Source organism: Carcharodon carcharias, chromosome 11 (genome assembly GCF_017639515.1).
Source record: "Carcharodon carcharias isolate sCarCar2 chromosome 11, sCarCar2.pri, whole genome shotgun sequence".
NCBI classification, from domain to species: domain Eukaryota; kingdom Metazoa; phylum Chordata; class Chondrichthyes; order Lamniformes; family Lamnidae; genus Carcharodon; species Carcharodon carcharias.
In genome coordinates, this window is record NC_054477.1 from 11367909 (window position 1) to 11382249 (window position 14341).

At 42.5% G+C, this 14341-nt stretch overlaps 1 protein-coding gene across 3 annotated transcripts in view; it reads left to right on the forward strand.

Annotated features, from left to right (window-relative positions):
• uvrag (UV radiation resistance associated gene) overlaps window positions 1-14341 on the forward strand; it is a 334856-nt gene that overhangs the window by 247295 nt on the left and 73220 nt on the right. The window lies entirely within an intron of this gene.

Genomic DNA, 14341 nt, shown 5'->3' on the forward strand with positions numbered 1-14341 from the left:
CTGCCATCCCAGGAATCAGTCTGGTAAACCTTCGCTGCATTCCCTCTATAGCAAGAACATCCTTCCTCAGGTAAGGAGACCAAAACTGCACACACTATTCCAGGTGTGGTCTCACCAAGGCCCTGTACAATTTCAGCAAAATATCCCTGCTCCTGCACTCGAATTCTCTGGCTATGAATGCCAACATACCATTTGCCTTCTTTACTCCCTGCTGCACCTGCATGCTTAACTTCAATGACTGGTGTACAAGGACTCCCCGGTCTTGTTGCACATTCCGCTCCCTCAATTTATAGACATTCAGATAACCTACCTTCCTGTTTTTGCTACGAAAGTGGATAACCTCACATTTATCCACATTATACTGCATCTGCCATGCGTTTGCCCACTCGCTCAGCTTGTCCAAATCACACTGTAGCATCCCTGCATCCTCCTCACAGCTCACCCTCCCACCCAGTTTTGTCACCTGCAAATTTGGAGATATTGCATTTAGTTCCCTCATCTAAATCATTAATATATATTGTGACTAGCTGGGGTCCCAGCACCGATCCTTGCGGTACCCCACTGCCTGCCATTCAGAAAAACACCCATTTATTCCTACTCTGTTTCCTGTCTGCCAACTAGTTTTCTATCCATCTCAATACACTACCCCCAATCCCATGCGCTGTAATTTTACACACCAATCTCTTATGTGGGACTTTTTTGAAAGCTTCCTGAGAGTCCAAATAAAGCACATCCACTGGCTCCACCTCATCAACTCTACTAGTTACATCCTCGAAAAATTCCAGTAGACTTGTCAAGCATGATTTCCCTTTCGTAAATCCATGCTGACTCTGTCTCATTCTGCCACTGTTTTCCAAATGCTCATCTATTAAATCTTATAGAATGGACTCTAGAATTTTCCCCACTACTGACGTCAGGCTGACTGGTCTATAATTCCCTGTTTTCTCTCTACTTCCCTTTTTAAATAGTGGGGTTACATTAGCTACCCTCCAATCTATAGGAACTGTTCCAGAGTCCATAGAATCTCGGAAGATGATCAATGCATCCACTATTTCTAGGGCCACTTCCTTAAGTGCTCTGGGATGTAGATTATCAGGCCCTGGGGATTTATCTGCCTTCAATCCCATCAATTTCCCCAAAACCATTTCCCTACTAATAGTGATTTCTTTCAGTTTCTCCCTCTCACTAAACCCTGTGTTCCCCAACATTTCTAGTATGTAATTAGTGTCCTCTTTTGTGAAGACAGAACCAGAGTATGTATGTAGTTGGTCAGCCATTTCTTTGTTCCCCATTATAAATTCCCCTGTTTCTGACTGTAAGGGACCTACATTTGTCTTCACCAATCTTTTTCTCTTCAAATACCTATAGAAACCTTTACAGTCAGCTTTTACGTTCCCCGCAAGCTTACTCTAGTACTCTAGTTTCCCCTTCTTAATCAATCCCTTTGTCCTCCTTTGCTGAATTCTAAACTGCTTCCAATCCTCAGGTCTGTTTTTATTTTAGCCAATTTGTATGCCTCTTCCTTGGATCTAATACTATTTAATATCCCTTGTCAGCCATGGTTTGGCCACCTTTCCTATTTTACTTTTGCACCAGACAGGAATAAACAATTGTTGCAGTTCACCCATGCTCTCTTTGAATGTTTGCCATTGCCCATCCACTGTCATCCCTTTAAGTAACGTTCCCCAATCCATCATAGCCACCTCACACCATCGTAGATTCCTTTATTAAGATTCAGGACCCTAGTCTCAGAATCAACTACGTCACTCTCCATCTTGATGAAGAATTCTATCATATTATGGTTGCTGATCCCCAAGGGGCCTCGCACAACTCGATTGCCAATTATTTCTTTCTCATTACACAATACCCAGTCTAGGATGGCCTGTTCTCTCATTGGTTCCTCAACGTATTGGTCCAGAAAACCATCCCGTGTACACTCCAGGAACAACTCCTCTACGGTATTGTTACTAATTTGATTTGCCCAGTCTAAATGCAGATTAAAGTAACCCATAATGATAAATGTTCCTTTATTGCATTGGTTTCTAATTTCCTGTTTAATGCCATTCCCAACATCGCCACGACAGTTTGGGGGTCTACGTACAACCCCAACTAATGTTTTCTGCCCCTTAGTATTTCTGAGCTCTACCCGTACAGATTCCACATTGTCAGAACTAATACCTTTCCTCACTATTGCATTAATTTCCTCTTTAACCAGCAATGCAACTCCATCGCCTTTTCCTTTTTGTCTGTCCTTCCTAAATACTCAGCACCCCTGGATGTTCAGTTCCCATCCATGGTCACCCTGCAGCCATGTCTCCGTAATCCCAACTATATCATACTTGTTTACATCTATTTGTAAGGTTAATTCATCCACTTTATTACGAATGCTCCTCGCGTTAAGGCACAATGCCTTATGGCTTGTCTTTTTAACATTCCTTGTCCTGTTCCCACTATTTTTCACTGAAACTGTTTGATTCTTGCCCTTGATTTCTCTGCCTATCACTTCTTATTTCCCTTTGTCTTTTGTTCTTGTCCTTGATTCCCCTCTCCTTTGACTCCTTGCATAGGTTCCCATCCCCCTGCCATTTTAGTTTAAACCCTCCCCAACCACTCTAGCAAATCTCCATCACCATCTGTCCCACCAGCAGCGCAGATCCAGCAGAGGTGGCGGCACAGTGGTATACAGTCGAGAGGAAGTTGCCCTGGGTTTCCTTAACATCAGCCATGAAATCTCATGGCATTAGATCAAAGAGGGCAAGGAAACCTCTTGCTAATTTCCACATACCCCCACCCCTCCCACTCAGCTGATGAATCAGTACTCCTCCATGTTGAATACCATTTGGAGGAAGCGCTGAAGGTGGCAAGGGTGTTGAATGTACTCTGGGTGGGGGACTTCAGTGCCCATCACCAAGTTGCTAGGTCGCGCCACTAATGACCGAGCTGGCCAAATCCTAAAGGATGTAGCTTCTAGACTGGGTCTGTGGCAGGTGATGAAGGAACCAAAAAGAGGGAAAAACATACTTGACCTCATCCACAACAACCTGCCTGCTGCAGGTGCATTTGTCCATGACAGTATCGGTGGGAGTGACCACCGCACAATCCTTGTGGAGACGACATCCTGTCTTCACATTGAGGATACACTCAATTGTGTTGTGTAGCACGACCTCTGTGCCAAATGGGATAGATTTGGAATGGATCTAGCAACTCATGACTGGATATCCATGAGGTGCTGTGGGCTATCAGCAGCAGCAGAATTGTACTCAACCATAATCTGTAACCTCTAGACCAGCATATCCCCCACTCTACCATGACCACCAAGTCAACGATCAACCCTGGTTCAATGAATAGTGCAGAAGAGTGTGCCAGGAGCAACACCAGGCATACCTGAAAATGAGGTGTCAACCTAGTGAAACTACAACACAGGACTACTTGCATGCCAAACAACAAAGGCAGCAAGTGATAGAGTTAAGCGATCCCACAACCAAAGGATTAGATCTAAGCTCTGCAGTTCTGCCACATCCAAATGTGAATGGTGGTGGACAATTAAACAACTCACTGGAGGAGGAGGCTCTACAGATGCCCTCATTCTCAATGATTGAGGAGCCAGCACATCAGTGCAAAAGATAAGGTTGAAGCATTCGCAACAAACTTCAGCTAGAAGTTCAGAGTGGTGATCCACCTCTGCCTCCTCCGGATGCCCCCAGCATCACAGATGCCAGTCTTCAGCCAATTCGATTCACTCCACATGATATCAAGAAACGGCTGAATGCTCTGGATACTGCAAAGGCTATGGGCCCTGGCAACACTCCAGCAATAGTACTGAAGACTCTCCGCCACCTTCTCAAGGGCAATTAGGAATGGAGAATAAATGCTGGCCCAGCCAGCAAAGCCCACATCCCGTTAACGAGTTTTTTAAAAAAGACTGATGCTCCACAACTTACTGCACCCATAGCCAAGCTGTTCCAGTACAGCTACAACACTGGCAGCTACCTGGCAATGTGGAAAATTGCCCAGGTATGTTCTGTGTACGCAAAGCAGGACAAATCTAATCCAAGCAATTGTTGCCACATCAGTCTACTCTCCATCAGCAAAGTGATTGAAGGGGTCATCAACAGTGCTGTCAAATGGCACTTGCTTAGCAATAACCTATCCACTGACACTCAGTTTGGGTTCCGCCAGGGTCACTCAGCTCCTGATTTCATTACAGCCTTGGTTCAAACATGGGCAAAAGAGCTGAAGTCCAGAAATGAAGTGAGAGTGAATGACCTTGATATCAAGGCAGCATTTGACCGAATGTAGATTCAAGGTGTAAAACTGGGGTCATTGGGAATTGGAGAAAAATTCTCAGCTGGTTGGAATCGTCCCTAACACAAAGGAAGATGGTCGTGGTTGTTGGAGGTCAGTCACCTCAGTTCTAGGACATCACTGCAGGAGTTCCTCAGGGTAGTGTCCTAGGCCCAACCATCTTCAGCGCTTCATCAATGACCTTGCTTCCGTCAGAAGTTGGGATGTTCACTGTTTGCGCAACGTACACCATTCGTGACACCTCAGGTACTGAAGTAGTCCATGTTCAAATGCAGCAAGACCTGGACAGTATCCAACCTTGGGCTGACAAGTGGAAAGTAACATTTGTGCCACACAATTGCCTGGCAATGACCATTTCCAACAAGAGAGAATCTGACCATCGCCCCTTGACATTCAATGGCATTACCGTCGCTGAATCATCCACTGTCAACATCCTGGGGGTTACCATTGACCAGAAACTAAACTGGGCTAGCCATATAAATACTGTGGCTGCAAGAGCAGGTCTGAGGCTAGGAATCCTGCAGCAAGTAACTCACCTCCTGACTCCCTTAAGGCTAACCACCGTCAACAAGGCACAAGTCAGGAATGTGATGGAATTATCTCCACTTGCGTGGGTGAGTGCAGCACTCGACAACACTCGAGAAACTTGACAACATCCAGATCAAAGCAGCCCACTTGATTGGCAACCTATCCACTCCCTCCACCACTGACACAGAGTGACAGCACTGTGTACCATCTACAAGATGCACTGCAGAAATTCACCAAGCCTCCTAAAACAACACCTTCCAAACCCACGACCGTTACCATCTAGAAGGACAAGGGTGGCAGGCATGTGGGAACACCACCATGTGGAAGTTCCCCTCCAAGCCACTTGCTATCCTGACTTGGAAATAAATTGCCATTCCTTCACTGTAGCTGGATCAAAATCCTGGGACTCTCTCCCTAACAGCACTGTGGATGTGCCTACACCACATGGACTGCAGGGACAGTGGCAGTTCACCATCAGCTTCTCAAGGGGCAATTAGGGATGGGCACTAAATGCTGGCCTAGCCAGTGAAGCCCACATCCTGTGAATGAATTTAAAAAAATGTCCCTTTGATCTCTATATTGTCTCAACAAGTCTCTTCAGAAAAACTTTCTTCCCAGAGTTGATTAAATTTGTTTTGTTACCCTGGCTCTTAGACTTGTAAAAACAAACTTGCTCTATTTTTACTGTACTTACACCTATTACAACCTGCATATATACCCCATTTATTGCCCATCCCTAGTTGTTCTTGAGAAGATGGTGGTGAGCTGCCTTCTTGAACCGCTGCAGTCCATGTAGGTACACCCACAGTGCTGTTAGGGAGGGAGTTCCAGGATTTTGACCCAGCAACAGTGATGGAACAGTGATATATTTCCAAGGAATGCATTAAAGGGAATACGGGTGCCTAGGTGAATGTAGCTGGCAAGATCTCCCAGAAGACAGCAGGATAGCTGGGCAGAACTCCAAGAAGACAATGTGAACTGGGCCAGACCTGAAGATCCAATTGCTGTCAGCCTCAGAGAACACCCGAAGGAAAAAAGGCCCTGCGTGGTAAATATTACTGGAATTCTATAGATTTTAAAATCTATATGGATAGTTGCTGAACAGAAAAGGGGAAAGTTTGCTCTGAGGGTGGTTAAGTTAAGATCTTGTGGAACTGTTTTAAAATACTGTTTACTGTGTAAAGCCATTCTTGTGTTTGTGTAATTTTTTTCCCTTTATTCTTTTAATAAATGTTTACTATAAAATCATAAGTAGCTGGGGACGATATTTCCTGATTTCAGAACCTCTCCTCATACTATGCAAATTGCAAAAACTGTTTTGGCAGCTGTTTCAAGTTTCCCTCTGGGATTTGGTTGCTCCACTTAAACTGCTTCTACATCCTGATCTTCCTCATTTGCTATCTTGGCCATGTAAGAGTTGCGTGTTGAAGCCGGGCAGTGTTGGCTTCACTTGCCCCAAATTGGTCTGTGTCATAGTCATTACACCACAGAAGGGGGCTGTTTGACCCATTGAGTCCATGCTGGCTCTCTGTAGAACAATCCAATCAATCATTCCACCACTCTATCCCTGTAACTTTTAAGTATATTTTCCTGTCTCAGGCCAGTTCCAATTTTAAAAGTGTAGCCAGTTGATGGATGCTGAATTGATACAAAGTCATTGAAGCCTCTGGAACGCCATTGCCAAAGAGTTGAGAGGAAACCAAATGCAGCATTCCAAAAGGTAGATTTTGACAAGTACTTTAGAAAGGAGAAAGGTAGCAAGGCTTTGTGTATTTGAGAGCATAAGACTAAGGTGACTGAAGGCTTAGTGACCAAAGGTGGACCAGAGAGGTTACAGGTGTGAAGGAGGCCAGGATTAGAACAAAATACAATGCATCCTGGCACATATGGTTGGAAAAAGTATCCCAGGTCGGGAAGCACAAGGTATGGAGGGCATTATAAATCAAGATAGAGTTTGATTTTGATGCGTTAAGGTACTAGGAGTCCCTGAAGCTAACGCATAAAAGGTTGAAAGGGGGAATAGGCATTAATGTGAAATTAGATGGAGAAGGCAGAGTTTTGAATCAGTTGTAGTTTCTGGGTGGATGGTGAGAACATTGAAGTAACCAAGCATGGACTGCACAGACGTGGGCAGTGTTTCATTGATAGTTGGGGGTGAAGTCAAGGCAGTGATGGGTGATTTTGTGGAGACTTAAATAGTCAGCCTGATCTTGGCTATGATGCATAGTTTAAGCTCAGATCAGGGTTAAAGAGGACACCAAGGATGGATATTGTGGTTCCTTCTGAATGGGAGGAAGATGGAAACCAGGGACAGGGAACAGAGTTTAAAGCAAGAGTTGAATAGGAAGGCTCAGCCTTAGCGATGCTAAACAGGATGATGTTTCTGCTGCTCTGTGGCTCATTCACATGCTAACGTATTCAGGATCTATTGTTATGTGTCTGTGGCCCACTAAAGCATGATTAATTAGACTACAGAAGGATATACCCTACCCTATCCCCAACAATAATTCATTTTCTAACTGTTTGATTTTTCGGCAGGGCCACTGATGGTGACAGGTTACTTTTCTTTAAAAAAAAATCTTCTTAATGTCCCTTCTCATGTGAAGGATTTTCTATAATGTTGGGGCTTATTAAAGCCAAACCAGCTGCAGTAACATCTCTGGTATGTAAATAAATTAAACATTATGAACTGAGCAATGCCCGCAACTCTTCAAAGAGCAGTAATTTATCCTGTATTTTGAAAGCTTGTTCCAAGGAGGTTATGTCAAACAGTTGAATCTAACCTACAACCTCTAAAGGAGGTTTTGTTGTTTTGTGGCAGTGATAAATTACTCTGTTTGTACTTATCAATACCAGGTTAACCTAACGCTTCCTTAAATTCTCTAGCTCACCTACTCTATTTAATATGTGCCCTTACTCCCTCTAATGTAATGTATTATCGATGACTGTTGGAGGAATTTTTAGGAATGGGGGTACATGCACAAACCTCAAATGAATACAGAAGCATGAGCGTTGAGATTGATCTTAGGCCCTAAGTTGTATGATAGCTCCTTTCATGTCACAAAGCCTGAAACCCTACAAACAAGAGAAGTTAATACTTGTACTAAATTTGGAAAATCCCTTCTGCAGTCTACCCAATTTCAGAACTGGTTATCCCCACCTCACCCAGAGGCAACACAAAAGTTCAACTAAATTCAACCCATAAGATGTAGAAAGGAAGGGTACTGATGTAACCCTGTTCCTCACATGGTTTGGTCCTCAATCAAGTACCTAACTGCTGAAATTTATATGTACTTCAGTACCTATAATGTAGGAATGGTGTATTGGTTTGTAATTTTAATATAATTAGAATTCTATGTTACCTGTTCTTTAATAAATCATCCACCATTTCCCTGCTACCTGTTGGATTTGTTGTCTCCCCCGCTGCTCTTAGAAATAGAGCCATAGGCAGACAGAGCCTCGTTTAATGTCTGATTCAAAAGGTGGCATCTCCAATGGTGGAGCACTTTACCAGTCTGTGTTGGTGTCGGCCTCAGTTTGTGTGGTTAAACATGGGGCCACAGCCTTCTAGCTGAGGTGAGAATGCTACCAACTGAGCTATGACTGACATCTGCCAGGACTGATATCTTAAAGGTTATGTTCAAATGACTAGACTGTTGCTTTTATCAATGTGATAGCTACTTTCTCCCCCATGTACCACTTACTGTTGCTTTTGTTTGATATGGTATGGCTTATTGAAAGTTGGAATGATATTACACGTAGATGTCTGCAGTCCTATAGAATTTAACAATGGTGTAAATTTCCAGCAATATCTGGAACTCTCCCAGCATCATGTTTACAATTTCCTCTTTCCACTAAAGCAGTGGCATATTGACACTTGGGCTAAGATTTTGTAAATAGTTTGTGGTATCCTCTTTGCCTGAGAAGTTAAACAGTGCCACTTTTTAGTTTTGATTTTTTTTTTCACACATTGTTCGGGGCATATATAATAATTAAATCCGGCTTTTTTAAATTGCTACCTTTTATATTTTCATATGCATATGCTACGTCCAGTTGGAAGGGTAAATTGAACTGCTTCCAGACCTGTGTTGCTCTTATGGCAAATTAACTTTACTTATTTACCATTACATTGCATTTACAGGATGTTAATGACCCATTGGGCCCAACTGGTCTATCTCAGTAATTATGCTCCATGCAAACTCCTCCCACCCCTCTATCTAACCCTATCAGCATAATCTTTTTATTCCTTTCTTCCCTCGGGCGTATCTCACATCCCCTTAAATGAATCTGTGTCAGAGATTTGAGCATAATAATCTAGTCTGCACTATTGAGGGAGTGCTGCACTTTCCAAGGTGCTGTCTTGTGGATGAGGTGTTTAACTAAGGCCCCACTTGCTCTCAGTAAAACAAATTCCACAGTGCTATTTTAAGAGCAGGAGAGTTATCCCTGGTGCCCTAGCCAATATTTATCTTTTAACCACCAACACTTGTTTAAATTTGTTGCTCAATTTCCTACATTACGACAGTGAATATTGCTTTGATACATCCTGGGCTGGTGAAAGGTGCTATATAAATGCAAGTCTTTTTTTTATTTGCCTCAATTACTACTTGTTTTCCATTATTATCACTCTTTGGGCAAACAAGCTTCTCCTGTATTCCAACATCTGTGTACCCTTTCCCTGTTTATGATATCTGACTATGTAAAGGGAGTAAAGTCTGCACTTCTCCATACACCCACTGGCTTCACTCAATGCTCGTAACTGGATTAATTTTCCCCTCTTCTGCCCTGACTCCACTGTTTTATTTTTATCCTGTGGAGAAATGCTAGCCATTGACAATTTTCCTTGATAATACTCTGGACTCACTGTATTGGAAATTACAGATGTGAACTTGCATCCTCCTACTGGATGGAGCAACTTGTAGTGCCCTGTGGAAAAATATTCTTTATGAAAAGAAACACTGGGACTCTCAATCTGTATCACCTTTCTTTGATTCTGAGGGATTTGTTAGTGCTGTAGAATGGAACTACTTCAGTTTTGGCAACGTTCGTAAGCCAAGTGTAACGCAATTAGCCGTAAAGCACCCTGGACTGTAAAGTGTAGAAGGATGAGAACAGAAAAGTGGGTCCACCAATGTTCGCCGTGTCTGTTAGGTGGTGCAATTTCATGCACTAACCAGCATAATTCCTACTGAGGTCCAATTTGCCTTGGCTCCAAACTTGGATAAATACTGTAGCTACAACTGCAAAACTTATTTTATTTGCATGTCAACCGCGAGTGATTTTGCAATATAGGAAATTGTCTTTTTATGGTAAACTTATTAACTCTTGTGTAACATGGTGCTTTGAACAAGGTTATTTAACAAAGGCTTTTTTCTTTGGCCCCCATCTTTAGTCTTGTGCTTTGTCACATTTCTGGCTCTCCAGTCGCCATCACCCCAAAGCGCAAGGAAGAGTTTGTTTTTCAAAGGCATTTCACTTTAGTGGGCTTTAGGTAGTTGAGGTACATAGCGCCATCTCTGCTGACAGCCTGCTCTCAGTTTAAACGAATGTTGCTCCATGACTTCACATTCCCAAGACTTGGATTTTCATGGATCTTGAGTGCAGCTGTTAAAGGTACAGAAAAAGCAAATCTCATTCATGTGAGGACCAGAGTGATGCTGATGAACAGAATAATGAAGGTCACATAAGAATATATAAACAGGAGCAAGAGCAACCCGTATGGGCCCTGGAGCCTGTTCTGTCATTCAACACCATGACTGATTTTCCACCTCGTCTACCCTTTCTGGTGTTATCTCCATATTCCTTGGTTTCATTTGTGACCAAAAATCTATCAGCCTTAATCTTAAATATATTCATTGAGCGTCCAAAGCCTTTGGAGTTAGAAAATTCCAAAGATTCACAGCCTGAGTGAAGAAATTTTTCTTCATCCCAGTCCTCGATAACCAAGCCCTTATCCTGAGACAGCCTTCTAAATTCTCGACTCTCCATGCAGTGGAAACCACCTGGTCCTTTGGGCCTTTCTCTGCCCAGTTGAGATTCATTTATGTTGAAATCAGAGATACATCATAGTTCTGACTACCAGCTGCAGCACTTGAAGGTAAAGGTCCAGTTCCTAACAAATCTGCGTCCATACCAGAGACAAGTTTTTGGGTTGTGTTTCATCATTGTATTCTATGTGCAAGAACAGTAAGAATTCCAGTGCTGCACTGCTCTGAATGTCAGCTGTCTGGAGACCAATCCGTTGGTACAGCTGTCCATATATTTCCTAAGGTTGCTTTTAGACCTGCGCAAAATGAGACACTGCCTTTAAGATGGCAAGTCTGTAAAACAACTCAAACCTTTCAGGAGAGGAATGACTTCAGGTTAAAAGCATGTCTCCGTTCTTCTCCCTGCGTGCGAGCACAATGTCCTCCTTTCCTTCAATTTGGTCCCTTCCTCCCCATCAAAAAACAACTCAGTGCCTTCTTTTAACGTTGAGTTGCATGTAAGATAGATACTAAACTTGAACATTACATTCATATTAAAAGCTTTTGAAAAGGATTCATAGGAATTTATATTTCAGCCAGACTTAACACGTTTTATAAACCATTCCTTCACACTTTTCCATCGAAGAAAATGAATGCTTTTCATAGATCCAGTGCTTGAAAAGACGTTAATCCAGAAGTGGAATCCAAATTCTTAGCTTAAGTTAACCAAATAATTTCAAATGCTTTTTAAATCCACATTTAAATTTGCATCCTACAGGATATTTCTTTCCTTTCTAACTTGATAGTGGTTCTCTTAACTAAGTTCTCTTGCCTCTGAGTCAGGAGGTTGGGATTTCAAGCCCTACTCAGGATTTGAGTGCGTAATTTAGGCTGACATTGGGTACAATGCTGACAGAGGTGCCAGATGAGACCCCATCTGCCTGTTACAACTGATTTAGCTGTTTTTTTTTAGAGGTCTACTGTGAGGCAAGCAGGTAGTCCTGATGACACTCTAGTGGATGTTCCTCCCTCTCACCATTAAAGATCTTCTATCACCTGATCCTCACCGAGGCCTCACAGAATGCACTCTTGGAATTTTTTTCCAAACAACACCACCAAAAATAAATTAACTTGTCATTGCTGCTTGAGTGGTTTTGCAGTGTGCCGAATTTCTGCTCCATTTGTGTACATAAGCACTACATTACATAGCAGTCCCTTGTATGTGAAGCGTTTTGGGACATTTCTGATACCTGATGAGGTGCTATGTAAATACAAGCCTTCCATTTACTTACAATGCATGCTGACTTGTTTTCTTGGTAATCTATTGGTTATCTCAGGAAACTGGAATGGAATGATCATATTACAATCAGTCCTTCAGTATTGCTGTCATCACACATTGAGCGCAGTGTGTTCCGGCTGTTTATGTCCATCAGTGACGCCTGTTGCTAGAAGAACCAACAGAATAGAATAAGGCTGCCCACAGCAAGCTTAACAGCTTCCCGTATTTATTTGGCATGCAGCCCAAATTGCGCACAGTATTTTCTTTTGACCTCGAGTCAAATGCCCTTTGTTTTCGTTGATTCAGTTTTTTAGGAAGTGATTTCAAGAGTATTAACCTCCGCTAAGTGTTGGTTATAAATTGGTTTCGGATTTAAATGTCTTAACCCTTAATGAGGCAGTTGCCCTGATGATTCACTGTGAACAAAGAACGTTTTCATTACATGCCAGAAACTAAATATCCTTACCTTTGTACAGATGACTATTGAAGTTAAACTAGGAACACTGTTTGCAATTTGGTCTCTATGCCCTTGGCACACTGTATCCAGGAGGCTTCAAAAATAGCAACCAGAAGGCCCTGAGACTTGAGGGCATGGACTATTCACCAACTTGGCAATTTATTCAACCCCAAGCTGACCACATATTCTCTCCATCACAAGGATGACTTACTGCCACTCTGCAACAGAACATGCTTCTTCCCAAACTTTTCCATCTGCGATTGAACTTCACATATACCTTTTCATCTCCAAACTCAACTATTCTGATGTTCTCCTGACCCGCCTCCTACACTCTATGCCTTCGAAACTTGATCCACAGCTAAAAAGGATCTTAAAGGAGAATGAGATGAAGAAACAGTGGTTTAGGGACCCTCCACTGAAACTCTATTTCTATTCTGTCATTGTCCTTTACTTGCTGACCTGGTCCTCCTTCCACAAGCCTTCAATTTAATATTCTCATTATTGTGTTCAAATGCCCTTTGGTACCTTATTACCTCCATTGTTGTCTAAGCCTCCCCGCCCCACCTTTTCTGCGGAACACTCTATTACTCCAGCTCTGGCCACTCATGCGTTCCCCGCTTCGCCCTTCTTTCACCCCATCAGTAATTTTGCCTACAGCTGCTTTGGTTCCGTGTTCTAGAATGTCTTCTAAACATCTTTGCTTTTTCATCTATCCCTTTAAGACCCCTCCCTTCAAAGTTACCTCTTCAAGCTTTTGATCACCTTCCTCAATATTTCCTCTTCAGCTCCATGTCCATTTTTGCCAAATTGCACCTCTGACATTCCTCTTTATTAAAGAGGGAGAGAAGAGTGGGCCCAAGACCAGTATTTTAAACTTAAATAAAGGCAATTATAAGGGCATGAAAGCTGAACTACTTAGAGTGAACTGGCAAATGAGGTTAAGGGTTAGGCCTAGAGAGATGCAATGGCAGTCTTTTAAATGGCTATTTCAGACTACACAGAATAGATACATTCCAACAAGAAAGAAAATTTCCAAGGGGAGAACCCACCTTCTGTGCTAAACTAAAATAGAGAGTATCAATCTTAAAGAAAAAGCATACAATTGTGCAAAGGTAGGTAGCAAGTCAAAAGATTGGATAGAATATAAAGAACAGCAAAGAATGACAAGATTAATGAGGGAAAAATTAGACGACGAGAGAAAGCTAGCTGAAAATATAAAGACAGATATAAAGAGTTTCTATAGATATTTAAATAGGAAAAGATCTTTGCTGAAAAAAGACATTTTGCTAAAGCTCTTCACCTTAAACGTAGATGGTGTTGCCATGGGATCCCCTCTAGGCCCAGCTCTCATTAATATCTTTGTTGTTTTCCATGAGAAGCATGCCTTCGATGGAATGACACCCTAGTACTTGCATATTTCCGATATGTGGATGATACGTTTGCTATATTTAAATCCATAGCAGCATGTAATAATTTCCTTGCATGTCTTAATGAGTGGGCTCCATCCTGCACTCAAATTCACCCTTGAAATGGAGCAGTCAAATGAATCCCCTTTCCTTGGCATATTAGTTGAGAAATCTGCCAGGGGATTCACTACCACTATCTACCACAAGCCTACCTTGACTGGTCAAGACAAACGTTGGGCTCCTTACAGTTCCACCCACTATAAGATTGTCCTTTTTGGCAACCTCATAAATAGGGCCTAAACCATTTGTTCACCGTGCAAACTTGATGCTGAAATAGGGCGCATCAAAGGCACCCTGTGAACTAATGGCTATCCTGATGAGATCATTCCACGCTGCATAT